At 51.0% G+C, this 14675-nt stretch overlaps 1 protein-coding gene across 2 annotated transcripts in view; it reads right to left on the bottom strand.

Moving 5' to 3' along the window:
* The window catches only part of DNMT3A (DNA methyltransferase 3 alpha), a 206130-nt gene extending 192431 nt beyond the window's left edge, over nucleotides 1-13699 (bottom strand). For both annotated transcript variants that reach the window (XM_077291889.1, XM_077291890.1), the window contains exon 1: nucleotides 13566-13699. The gene's annotated coding sequence lies outside the window, so the exon portion shown is untranslated. The remainder of the gene's footprint in view (nucleotides 1-13565) is intronic.
* Nucleotides 13700-14675: the final 976 nt, after the last annotated feature.

The raw sequence follows: 14675 nt of genomic DNA, 5'->3' as shown, positions 1-14675 counted from the left end.
ATCCCTGTCCCCCATATAGAGGCAGCAGCGCACACCCTGCCCCCTCATCCACCACCACCAATGTGCTTCCTTCTCGTGCTATACCCCTTGGGCAAGGTAAATAGCAGACATCAGCAGCTCCCCCGGCACCACGAGACGATTCACATTAATGTCAAACATGTACGAAACACGTATCTGCAGCCACCAACGTGTCCACAAAATGTATGAGCCCTGACAGACACATGCGAGAGACGTGTATGAGCCCCCAACAGAAGTGGGCAACAGACGTGTATGAGCCCTGACAAACGTACGCGAGAGACGTGTATGAGCCCTGACAGACGCGCGAGAGACGTGTATGAGCCCCCAACAGAAGTGGGCAACAGACGTGTATGAGCCCTGACAGACGTACGCGAGAGACGTGTATGAGCCCTGACAGACGCGCGAGAGACGTGTATGAGCCCCCAACAGAAGTGGGCAACAGACGTGTATGAGCCCTGACAAACGTACGCGAGAGACGTGTATGAGCCCTGACAGACGCGCGAGAGACGTGTATGAGCCCTGACAGAAGTGGGCAACAGACGTGTATGAGCCCTGACAGACGCGCGAGAGACGTGTATGAGCCCTGACAGACGCGCGAGAGACGTGTATGTGCCCCCAACAGAAGTGGGCAACAGACGTGTATGAGCCCCGACAGAGGTACGTGAAAAACGTGTATGGGCCCGGACAGACGTGCGCGATAGATGTGTATGAGCCCTCGATAGAAGGGAGCAACAGACATGTATGAGCCCTGACAGACGCGCGAGAGACGTGTATGAGCCCTGACAGAAGTGGGCAACAGACGTGTATGAACCCCGACAGACGTACGCAAGAAACGTGTATGAACCCCGACAGACATGCGCGAGAGACGTGTATGAGCCCTGACAGAAGTGGGCAACAGACGTGTATGTGCGTTGACGGACGTACGCAAGAAACGTGTATGAGCCCCGACAAATGTACGCAAGAAACGTGTTTGAGCCCAGACAGATGTGCACAAGAGACGTGTATGTGCCCTGACAGACGTGCGCGAGAGACGTGCATGAGCCCCAAGAGACGTGCGCGAGAGACATGTATGAGCCCTGACAGAGGTACACAAGAGACATGTATGAGACCTGACAGACGTGCGCAAAAGATGTGTATGAGCCCCCGATAGAAGGGAGCAACAGATGTGTATGAGGCCAGACAGACGTGCGCAAGAAACGTGTATGAGCCCTGACAGACGTGCGTGAGAGACGTGTATGAGCCCTGACAGAAGTGGGCAACAGACGTGTATGAACCCTGACAGACGTACGCAAGAAACGTGTATGAGCCCTGACAGATGTGCACAAGAGACGTGTATGTGCCCTGACAGACGTGCGCGAAAGATGTGTATGAGCCCTGACAGAGATACACAAGAGACATGTATGAGACCTGACAGACGTGCGCGAAAGATGTGTATGAGCCCCCGATAGAAGGGAGCAACAGACGTGTATGAGCCCTGACAGACGTGCACAAGAAACATGTATGAGCCCTGACAGACGTGCGCGAAAGATGTGTATGAGCCCCCGATAGAAGGGAGCATCAGACGTGTATGAGCCCTGACAGACGTGTGCAAGAAACGTGTATGAGCTCCAACAGACGTGCGCGAGAGACTTTTATGAGCCCTGACAGACGTGCGCGAAAGATGTGTATGAGCCCCGATAGAAGGGAGCAACAGACGTGTATGAGCCCTGACAGACGTGCGCGTGAGACGTGTATAAGCCCTGACAGATGTGCGTGAGACATGCGCGAGAGACGTATATGAGCCCTGACAGATGTGCGTGAGACATGCGCGAGAGACGTGTATGAGCCCTGACAGACGTACACATGAGAGGCCTATGAGACCTGACAGACGTGCGCGAGAGACTTGTATGAGCCCTGACAGACGTGCGCGAAAGATGTGTATGAGCCCTCGATAGAAGGGAGCAACAGACGTGTATGAGCCCTGACAGACATGCGTGAGAGACGTGTATGAGCCCCGACAGATGTGCGTGAGAGACGTGCGCAATAGACGTTTATGATCCCCGACAGATGTACATGAGAGACATGTATAAGCTCTGACAAACATGTGTGAGTAACGTGTATGAGCCCTGACAGAAGTGGGCAACAGACAAGTATGAGCCCCTGACAGACGTGCAAAAGAGTCGTGTATGAGCCCCCGATACATGTGGGCAACAGCCATGTACGAGCCCCCGATACATGTGGGGAACAGACGTGTACGAGCCTCCTACACATGTGGGCAACAGACGTGTACCAGCTCTCGATAGACGTGGGCAAGAAACGTGTATGAACCCCCGATAGATGTGGGCAACAGACGTGTACGAGCCCCCGATAGATGTGGGCAACAGACGTGTACGAGTGCGTGATACATGTGGGCAACAGCCATGTACGAGCCCCCGATACATGTGGGCAACAGCCATGTACGAGCCCCCGATACATGTGGGCAACAGCCATGTACGAGCCCCCGATACATGTGGGCAACAGCCATGTACGAGCCCCCGATACATGTGGGCAACAGCCATGTACGAGCCCCCGATACATGTGGGCAACAGATGTGTATGAGCTCTGACAGATGTGCATGTACCTCCGACAGACATGTGCAAGAGGTGTGCATGTGTCTTCGACAGAGGTGGGCAACAGAGGTGTATGAATATTATCAGACGTGTAGATGTGTCAGCAGACATGTATGAGACGTGTAGGTGCGTCAGGGGACATGTATGAGACGTGTAGGTGCGTCAGCGGACATGTATGAGACGTGTAGGTGCGTCAGCGGACATGTATGAGACACGTAGGTGCATCAGCGGACATGTATGAGACGCGTAGGTGTGCCAGCAGACATGTATGAGACGTGTATGTGTGTCAGTGGACATGTATGAGACGCGTAGGTGCGCCAGCAGACATGTATGAGACACGTAGGTGCATCAGCGGACATGTATGAGACGCGTAGGTGCGCCAGCAGACATGTATGAGACGTGTATGTGTGTCAGTGGACATGTATGAGACGCGTAGGTGCGCCAGCAGACATGTATGAGACGTGTGTCAGTGGACATGTATGAGACGTGTAGGTGCGTCAGCGGACATGTATGTGACGCGTAGGTGCATCAGCGGACATGTATGAGACGCGTAGGTGCGTCAGCAGACATGTATGAGACGTGTAGGTGCGTCAGCGGACATGTATGAGACGTGTAGGTGTGTCAGCAGACACGTATGTGTATTACTAGACATGAATCACCAGATATACACTACCGTTCAAAAGTTTAGGGTAACTTAGAAATTTCCTTATTTTTGAAAGAAAAGCACAGTTTTTTCCAATGAAGCGAACATTAAATGATTCAGAAATACACTCTATACATTAATATTGTAAATGATTCTAGCTGCAAACGTCTGGTTTGTAATGCAATATCTTCATAGATGTATAGAGGCCCATTTCCAACAACCATCACTCCAGTGTTCTTATGGTACTTTGTGTTTGCTAACTGTGTAAGAAGGCTAATGGATGGTTAGAATACCCTTGAAAACCCTTGTGCAAGTATGTTAGCACAGCTGAAAACAGTTTGGCTGATTAGAGAACCTATAAACCTGACCTTCCTTTGAGCTAGTTGAGAATATGGGGCATTACATTTGTTGGTTCCATTAGACTCTCAAAATGGCCAGAAAAAAAGAACTTTCATGTGAAACTCGACAGTCTATACTTGTTCTTAGAAACGAAGGCTATTCCATGTGAGAAATCGCCAAGAAACTGAAGATTTCCTACAATGGCGTGTACTACTCCCTTCAGAAGAGAGCACAAGCAGGCTCTAACCTGAGTAGAAAGAGAAGTGGGGGCCCCGCTGCACAACTGAGCAACAAGACAAGTACAAGAGTCTGTAGTGTGAGAAATCGACGCCTCACAGGTCCTCAACTGGCAGCTTCATTAAATAGTACACTCAAAACGCCAGTGTCAACGTCTACAGTGAAGAGGCGACTCTGGGATGCAGGCCTTCAGGGCAAAGAAAAAGTCATATCTGAGACTGGCTAATAAAAGGAGAAGATTAATATTAATATTGGCAAAAGAACATGGACATTGGACAGAGGAAGATTGGAAATAAGTGTTTTGGACAGACGAGTCCAAGATTGAGGTGTTTGGATCACACAGAAGAACATTTGTGAGATCCAGAACAACTGAAAAGATGCTGGAAGAAAGTGTGACGCCATCTGTCAAGCATGGTGGAGGTAATGTGATGGTCTGGGGTTGCTTTGATGCTGGTAAACTGGGAGATTTGTACAAGGTAAGAGGGATATTGAATAAGGAAGGCTATCACTCCATTTTGCAGCGCCTTGCCATACCCTGTGGACAGCGCTTGACTGGAGCCAATTCCATCCTACAACAGGACAATGACCCAAAGCACACCGCCAAATTATGCAATAACTATTTAGGGCAGAAGCCGGCAGCTGGTATCTATCTGTAATGGAGCGGCCAGGGCAGTCACCAGATCTCTACCCCATTGAGCTGTTGTGGGAGCAGCTTGACCGTATGGTGCAAAAAGTGCCCATCAAGCCAAACAAACTTGTGGAGGGGCTTCTGGAAGCATGGGGGGAAACTTCTCCAGATTACCTCAGCAAATTAACTGCTAGAATGCCAAAGGTCTGCAATGCTGGAATTGCTGCAAAGGAGCATTCTGTGACGAAAGCAAAGTTGGAAGTAGAAAATTAATATTTCAAATAAAAATCTTTTTTTGAACCTTGTTAATGTCTGGACTAGATTTTACATTCATTTGGCCACTCATCTGATTAATAAAAGTATGGGTTATTATGGAAAACACAAAATTGTCTGGGTGACCCTAAACTTTGGAACGGTAGTGTATGTGTGTATTACTAGATGTGTATAATCAGACATGAACGATTAGGTCCATAAATATTTGGATGGTGATGAATCTTCGGGATTTCAGCTCTGCAGGTCGCTATTTTGCTACTTTGGATGTAAAATAAAACAACAGAAACAGCGGAAGTGGAGCCTTACATGTTCAATTAAAGGGGATGAACAAATACAGGTCCTTCTCGAAAAATTAGCATATAGTGTTAAATTTCATTATTTACCATAATGTAATGATTACAATTAAACTTTCATATATTATAGATTCATTATCCACCAACTGAAATTTGTCAGGTCTTTTATTGTTTTAATACTGATGATTTTGGCATACAGCTCCTGATAACCCAAAAAACCTGTCTCAATAAATTAGCATATCAAGAAAAGGTTCTCTAAACGACCTATTACCCTAATCTTCTGAATCAACTAATTAACTCTAAACACATGCAAAAGATACCTGAGGCTTTTAAAAACTCCCTGCCTGGTTCATTACTCAAAACCCCCATCATGGGTAAGACTAGCGACCTGACAGATGTCAAGAAGGCCATCATTGACACCCTCAAGCAAGAGGGTAAGACCCAGAAAGAAATTTCTCAACAAATAGGCTGTTCCCAGAGTGCTGTATCAAGGCACCTCAATGGTAAGTCTGTTGGAAGGAAACAATGTGGCAGAAAACGCTGTACAACGAGAAGAGGTGACCGGACCCTGAGGAAGATTGTGGAGAAGGACCGATTCCAGACCTTGGGGAACCTGAGGAAGCAGTGGACTGAGTCTGGTGTGGAAACATCCAGAGCCACCGTGCACAGGCGTGTGCAGGAAATGGGCTACAGGTGCCGCATTCCCCAGGTAAACAGCGGCAGAAGCGCCTGACCTGGGCTACAGAGAAGCAGCACTGGCAAATTTTGCATGTCATTCGGAAATCAAGGTGCCAGAGTCTGGAGGAAGACTAGGGAGAAGGAAATGCCAAAATGCCTGAAGTCCAGTGTCAAGTACCCACAGTCAGTGATGGTGTGGGGTGCCATGTCAGCTGCTGGTGTTGGTCCACTGTGTTTCATCAAGGGCAGGGTCAATGCAGCTAGCTATCAGGAGATTTTGGAGCACTTCATGCTTCCATCGGCTGAAATGCTTTATGGAGATGAAGATTTCATTTTTCAGCACGACCTGGCACCTGCTCACAGTGCCAAAACCACTGGTAAATGGTTTACTGACCATGGTATTACTGTGCTCAATTGGCCTGCCAACTCTCCTGACCTGAACCCCATAGAGAATCTGTGGGATATTGTGAAGAGAAAGTTGAGAGACGCAAGACCCAACACTCTGGATGAGCTTAAGGCCGCTATTGAAGCATCCTGGGCCTCCATAACATCTCAGCAGTGTCACAGGCTGATTGCCTCCATGCCACGCCGCATTGAAGCAGTCATTTCTGCCAAAGGATTCCCGACCAAGTATTGAGTGCATAACTGAACATTATTATTTGATGGTTTTTTTGTTTGTTATTAAAAAACACTTTTATTTGATTGGCCGGGTGAAATATGCTAATTTATTGAGACAGGTTTTTTGGGTTATCAGGAGTTGTATGCCAAACATTAAAGTATTAAAACAATAAAAGACCTGACAAATTTCAGTTGGTGGATAATGAATCTATAATATATGAAAGTTTAATTGTAATCATTACATTATGGTAAATAATGAAATTTAACACTATATGCTAATTTTTTGAGAAGGACCTGTATATCCTGAGAAACATTTAGGAATTGCAGCCATTTTCCTGCAAATCCTCCTCATTTCATTGGCTCAAAAGTAATTGGACAAATTTACTTCACCATAAATAAAATATATGGTACATGTTTTACCCTTTGAAGAGAATCCATTGCAACAATGACGGCATGAAGTCTGGAGGCCATGGCTACCTCCATCGCTGGTGTCCTCCTGTGTGAGGCTTTACAGTAATCATGGCCTGAATTCTGGAGGTCATGGCTGTCACCATCGCTGGTGTCCTCCTGTGTGAGGCTTTACAGTAATCACGGCCTGAATTCTGGAGGTCATGGACGTCACCATCGCTGGTTTCTTCCTGTGTAAGGCTTTACAGTAATCACGGCCTGAATTCTGGAGGTCATGGACGTCACCATCGCTGGTTTCCTCCTGTCTGAGGCTTTACAGTAATCAATGCCTGAATTCTGGAGGTCATGGCCGTCTCCATCGCTGGTGTCCTCCTGTGTGAGGCTTTACAGTAATCGCGGCCTGAATTCTGGAGGTCATGGACGTCACCATCGCTGGTTTCCTCCTGTCTGAGGCTTTACAGTAATCAATGCCTGAATTCTGGAGGTCATGGCTGTCACCATCGCTGGTGTCCTCCTGTGTGAGGCTTTACAGTAATCACGGCCTGAATTCTGGAGGTCATGGCTGTCACCATCGCTGGTTTCTTCCTGTGTAAGGCTTTACAGTAATCACGGCCTGAATTCTGGAGGTCATGGACGTCACCATCGCTGGTTTCCTCCTGTCTGAGGCTTTACAGTAATCAATGCCTGAATTCTGGAGGTCATGGCCGTCTCCATCGCTGGTCTCCTTCTGTGTGAGGCTTTACAGTAATCACGGCCTGAATGCTGGAGTTCATGGCCATCACCATTCCTGGTTTCCTCCTGTGTGAGATTTTACAGTAATCACGTCCTGAAGTCTGGAAGTCACGTCCGTCACCATCGCATGTTTCCTCTAGTGCAAGGCTTCGCCGTTTTTATTGCAGTGACTTCAGTTCTCAGTTGTTTTTGGCTCTTTCTGCCATCAATTTTGTCTTCAGCCGGTGACATGCAGTTTACTGGGCTGAGATCTGTTGATGAATCGGCCATTGCAGAATATTTCACTTCTTTGCTTTCGCAGGATGTTTTGGGTCATTGTCCATCTGTACTGTGAAGAGTTGTCCATCAAACTTGCTGCATTTGGTTGGATCCAAGCGGAATGTCTTGCCCTGTACACACAGGATTCATCTGGCTGCTTCTGCCTTCAGTCACATCATCAATAACCACTAGTGACCAGGTGCCATTGGAAGCCATGCATCACAACCCTGCCGCCATGTGTTACACAGAATGTGCCGAGAATAAGAAGCCACTCCAAGCCTTCTCCAGACTTTCCGCTTCCCATCATTCTGGTACAGGCTGATCTGTTTTTGCTTTTCCAGAACTGGGCGGCTTCTCAAGATGTTTTTTGGCAAAGTCCAATCTGGCCTTTCTGTTTTCAAGCTAATTAATAGTCTGCACCTCGTAGTGACCCCTCTGGATTTCCTCTCACCAAGCGTTCTCTTCATGGTGGACTTACCGTAGATACTGAACCACCAACACTTCCTGGAAAATGGTCATTATTTGCGTGGATGACGTGAAGGAGTTTTGTCAATGGGACGGATTCTGAGGTCATCCACCAATGTTGCCTTCTGTGGACGTCCAGGCTTAAGTTCTCAGCTCACCAGTGCGCTCTATTATTTTTTGCAGAATCCATAAAACTATTTATTTGGTTTCTCCTAACATTTGTGATCTCTCTCTCTCCCTCATGGATTTCTTCTTTCTTTCAGCCTAATGATGGTCTGTTTCTTTCTTTGAGAGCTTCCTTGACTGCATGTTCTGGGTTCACAGCAACAGCTTCCGAATACAAATGTCACACCTGGAATCAGCTCCAGACCTTTTACCTGCTTATTTGATGATGGATTAATGAGGCATAAGCCTATGCAGCCATAAAAAAAGCTTCTTGGATAATTGTCCAAATACCTTTGGTCCCTTGAAAAAGAGGCAGTGACATACTACAGATCTGTAATTCCTAAACCCTGCCTCCAGTTGAGATGTGCCCAGATTGATTAAAGAACTAGAACTGGAATATGTTTTGGTAAACGGCTAAAATGCTGAAACCTGTGTCACCGTCCAAATGTTTCTGGACCTAACGGTATATGTACTACTAGATGTGTATCATCAGACGTGTGTGTATTACTAGATGTGTATCACCAGACGTGTGTGTGTATTACTAGGTGTGTATCACCAGACGTGTGTATTACTAGGTGTGTATCACCAGACGTGTGTGTGTGTATTACTAGATGTGTATCACCAGACGTGTGTGTGTGTACTACTAGATGTGTATCACCAGACGTGTGTATTACTAGGTGTGTATCACCAGACGTGTGTGTGTATTACTAGGTGTGTATCACCAGACGTGTGTGTGTGTATTACTAGATGTGTATCACCAGACGTGTGTGTATTACTAGGTGTGTATCACCAGACGTGTATTACTAGGTGTGTATCACCAGACGTGTGTGTGTATTACTAGGTGTGTATCACCAGACGTGTGTGTGTGTATTACTAGATGTGTATCACCAGACGTGTGTGTGTATTACTAGATATGTATCACCAGACGTGTGTGTGTATTACTAGGTGTGTATCACCAGACGTGTGTATTACTAGGTGTGTATCACTAGACGTGTGTGTGTGTATTACTAGATGTGTATCACCAGACGTGTGTGTATTACTAGGTGTGTATCACCAGACGTGTGTGTGTATTACTAGGTGTGTATCACCAGACGTGTGTGTGTATTACTAGGTGTGTATCACCAGACGTGTGTATTACTAGGTGTGTATCACCAGACGTGTGTGTGTGTATTACTAGATGTGTATCATCAGACGTGTGTGTATTACTAGATGTGTATCACCAGACGTGTGTGTATTACTAGGTGTGTATCACCAGACGTGTGTGTGTATTACTAGATGTGTATCACCAGACGTGTCTGTGTATTACTAGATGTGTATCACCAGACGTGTGTGTATTACTAGGTGTGTATCACCAGACGTGTGTGTATTACTAGGTGTGTATCACCAGACGTGTGTGTGTGTATTACTAGATGTGTATCATCAGACGTGTGTGTATTACTAGATGTGTATCACCAGACGTGTGTATTACTAGGTGTGTATCACCAGACGTGTGTGTGTATTACTAGGTGTGTATCACCAGACGTGTGTATTACTAGGTGTGTATCACCAGACGTGTGTGTGTGTGTGTATTACTAGATATGTATCACCAGACGTGTGTGTATTACTAGATGTGTATCACCAGACGTGTGTGTGTATTACTATATATGTATCACCAGACGTGTGTATTACTAGGTGTGTATCACCAGACGTGTGTGTATTACTAGATGTGTATCACCAGACGTGTGTGTGTGTATTACAAGGTGTGTATCACCAGACGTGTGTGTATTACTAGATATGTATCACCAGACGTGTGTGTGTGTATTACTAGATGTGTATCACCAGACGTGTGTGTGTATTACTAGATGTGTATCACCAGACGTGTGTGTATTACTAGATGTGTATCACCAGACGTGTGTGTGTATTACTAGATGTGTATCACCAGACGTGTGTATTACTAGATATGTATCACCAGACGTGTGTGTATTACTAGATGTGTATCACCAGACGTGTGTGTATTACTAGATGTGTATCACCAGACGTGTGTGTGTATTACTAGATGTGTATCACCAGACGTGTGTATTACTAGATATGTATCACCAGACGTGTGTGTATTACTAGATGTGTATCACCAGACGTGTGTGTATTACTAGATATGTATTACCAGACGTGTGTGTGTATTACTAGATATGTATCACCAGACGTGTGTGTATTACTAGATATGTATCACCAGACGTGTGTGTATTACTAGATGTGTATCACCAGACGTGTGTGTGTATTACTAGATGTGTATCACCAGACGTGTCTGTGTATTACTAGATGTGTATCACCAGACGTGTGTGTGTATTACTAGATGTGTATCACCAGACGTGTGTGTGTATTACTAGATGTGTATCACCAGACGTGTGTGTGTATTACTAGATGTGTATCACCAGACGTGTGTGTGTGTATTACTAGATGTGTATCACCAGACGTGTGTGTGTGTATTACTAGATGTGTATCACCAGACGTGTGTGTGTATTACTAGATGTGTATCACCAGACGTGTGTGTATTACTAGATGTGTATCACCAGACGTGTGTGTGTATTACTAGATGTGTATCACCAGACGTGTGTGTGTATTACTAGATATGTATCACCAGACGTGTGTGTATTACTAGATATGTATCACCAGACGTGTGTGTGTGTATTACTAGATATGTATCACCAGACGTGTGTGTGTATTACTAGATGTGTATCACCAGACGTGTGTGTGTATTACTAGATATGTATCACCAGACGTGTGTGTGTATTACTAGATGTGTATCACCAGACATGTGTGTATTACTAGATGTGTATCACCAGACGTGTGTGTGTGTATTACTAGATGTGTATCACCAGACGTGTGTGTATTACTAGATGTGTATCACCAGACGTGTGTGTATTACTAGATGTGTATCACCAGACGTGTGTGTATTACTAGATGTGCATCATCAGACGTGTGTGTATTACTAGATATGTATCACCAGACGTGTGTGTATTACTAGATGTGTATCACCAGACCTGTGTGTGTGTGTATTACTAGATGTGTATCACCAGACGTGTGTGTATTACTAGATATGTATCACCAGACGTGTGTGTATTACTAGATATGTATCACCAGACGTGTGTGTGTGTTGCTACTCCAGACACTGGGGTGGGCGAAACTACGCATGTATGAGGCTGAACATGAATCCCCCTGCCTGAAGCAGGTGATGGGAGGGCAGGCGGGCCGGGTGATAGGAGGGCAGGCGGGCCGGGTGATGGGAGGGCAGGCGGGCCGGGTGATGGGAGGGCAGGCGGGCCGGGTGATGGGAGGACAGGCGGGCCGGGTGATGGGAGGACAGGCGGGCCGGGTGATGGGAGGGCAGGCGGGCCGGGTGATGGGAGGACAGGCCGGCCGGGTGATGGGAGGACAGGCCGGCCGGGTGATGGGAGGGCAGGCGGGCCGGGTGATGGGAGGGCAGGCGGGCCGGGTGATGGGAGGACAGGCCGGCCGGGTGATGGGAGGACAGGCCGGCCGGGTGATGGGAGGGCAGGCGGGCCGGGTGATGGGAGGGCAGGCGGGCCGGGTGATGGGAGGACAGGCCGGCCGGGTGATGGGAGGACAGGCCGGCCGGGTGATGGGAGGACAGGCCGGCCGGGTGATGGGAGGACAGGCCGGCCGGGTGATGGGAGGACAGGCCGGCCGGGTGATGGGAGGACAGGCCGGCCGGGTGATGGGAGGACAGGCCGGCCGGGTGATGGGAGGACAGGCCGGCCGGGTGATGGGAGGACAGGCCGGCCGGGTGATGGGAGGACAGGCAGCCGGGTGATGAGAGGACAGGCCGGCCGGGTGATGGGAGGACAGGCAGGCCGGGTGATGAGAGGACAGGCCGGCCGGGTGATGGGAGGACAGGCCGGCCGGGTGATGGGAGGACAGGCAGGCCGGGTGATGAGAGGACAGGCCGGCCGGGTGATGGGAGGACAGGCCGGCCGGGTGATGGGAGGACAGGCCGGCCGGGTGATGGGAGGACAGGCAGGCCGGGTGATGAGAGGACAGGCCGGCCGGGTGATGGGAGGACAGGCCGGCCGGGTGATGAGAGGACAGGCCGGCCTGGTGATGGGAGGACATGCCGGCCGGGTGATGGGAGGACAGGCAGGCCGGGTGATGGGAGGACATGCCGGCCGGGTGATGGGAGGACGGGCAGGCCGGGTGATGAGAGGACAGGCCGGCCGGGTGATGGGAGGACAGGCAGGCCGGGTGATGGGAGGACATGCCGGCCGGGTGATGGGAGGACAGGCCGGCCGGGTGATGAGAGGACAGGCCGGCCGGGTGATGGGAGGACATGCCGGCCGGGTGATGGGAGGACATGCCGGCCGGGTGATGGGAGGACATGCCGGCCGGGTGATGGGAGGACAGGCAGGCCGGGTGATGAGAGGACAGGCCGGCCGGGTGATGGGAGGACAGGCCGGCCGGGTGATGGGAGGACAGGCAGGCCGGGTGATGAGAGGACAGGCCGGCCGGGTGATGGGAGGACAGGCCGGCCGGGTGATGGGAGGACAGGCCGGCCGGGTGATGGGAGGACAGGCAGGCCGGGTGATGAGAGGACAGGCCGGCCGGGTGATGGGAGGACAGGCCGGCCGGGTGATGAGAGGACAGGCCGGCCTGGTGATGGGAGGACATGCCGGCCGGGTGATGGGAGGACAGGCAGGCCGGGTGATGGGAGGACATGCCGGCCGGGTGATGGGAGGACGGGCAGGCCGGGTGATGAGAGGACAGGCCGGCCGGGTGATGGGAGGACAGGCAGGCCGGGTGATGGGAGGACATGCCGGCCGGGTGATGGGAGGACAGGCCGGCCGGGTGATGAGAGGACAGGCCGGCCGGGTGATGGGAGGACATGCCGGCCGGGTGATGGGAGGACATGCCGGCCGGGTGATGGGAGGACATGCCGGCCGGGTGATGGGAGGACATGCCGGCCGGCTGCTCACCCCGTGTGACCTCCCGCAGGCTACAGGTGTGACCGGCGCCCCCTACGGCCGGCAGCACGGGGCGCAGTGCAGGGTGGCAGTGCCAGTGTGCACCTACATCCTGTGTCTGCCGCCAGGCCTGGGCTCAAGGGCAGCGCTGGCAGAGGACGGGCGGCTGCAGACACCGGGCCGGGCGGGCATGGCTGGCACCGTGCAGGGGACGGGCGCACGGCGGCGGAGATGCCCCGGTGTAATGTCGGGGTACAGCGCGGGACTCACCAGGACAGGTCGGTGTCCGCGGATGGGGGGTCCTGTCCTCCTTCTCCTGCCTGTGTCCCCCTCACTCCTCGTCTGCGTCCCCCCCGGGCTCTGCTGCCGCCGCCGCCGCCTCCTCCCCGATCAGTGCGGCAGCCGGGAGCACGCCGCCGGGTCCTAGAGCCCGCCGCCCGGCCTGCGCTGTACACGGTGCTGCCCTCACATACAGTCATCATCACACTAATAACTGCCGGCAGCTCCAGAAGGATTATCACCGCTGCCAACAATCGTCACCACAATCATACTACGGACTGACGATTGATGGACGAGATAACCAGGACTACTGCTGCCAGGCCGGTTAGTGGGCGAACGTGTAGTACATGCACAACCGTCTCCACCGTCCACCAGAAACCGTCCAGGAAAATCCAACACTAGACGCGCTGCCACTAGACGCGCTGTCACTAGACGCGCTGCCACTAGACGCGCTGTCACTAGACGCGCTGCCACTAGACGCGCTGTCACTAGACGCGCTGTCACTAGACGCGCTGTCACTAGACGCGCTGCCACTAGACGCGCTGTCACTAGACGCGCTGCCACTAGACGCGCTGTCACTAGACGCGCTGTCACTAGACGCGCTGTCACTAGACGCGCTGCCACTAGACGCGCTGTCACTAGACGCGCTGCCACTAGACGCGCTGTCACTAGACGCGCTGCCACTAGACGCGCGGTCACTAGACGCGCTGCCACTAGACGCGCTGCCACTAGACGCGCTGCCACTAGACGCGCGGTCACTAGACGCGCTGTCACTAGACGCGCTGTCACTAGACGCGCTGCCACTAGACGCGCTGCCACTAGACGCGCTGCCACTAGACGCGCGGTCACTAGACGCGCTGCCACTAGACGCGCTGCCACTAGACGCGCTGCCACTAGACGCGCTGCCACTAGACGCGCTGTCACTAGACGCGCTGCCACTAGACGCGCTGCCACTAGACGCGCGGTCACTAGACGTGCTGTCACTAGACGCGCGGTCACTAGACGTGCTGTCACTAGACGCGCGGTCACTAGACGTGCGGTCACTAGATGCGCGGTCACTAGACATGCTGTCATAGGGCCGGCGCCGTCCTTAGAGCACGC

Source organism: Ranitomeya variabilis, chromosome 2 (genome assembly GCF_051348905.1).
Source record: "Ranitomeya variabilis isolate aRanVar5 chromosome 2, aRanVar5.hap1, whole genome shotgun sequence".
NCBI classification, from domain to species: Eukaryota; Metazoa; Chordata; class Amphibia; order Anura; family Dendrobatidae; genus Ranitomeya; species Ranitomeya variabilis.
Note: the sequence above shows the minus strand (reverse complement) of the source record. Positions and strands in the feature narration are given on the sequence as shown.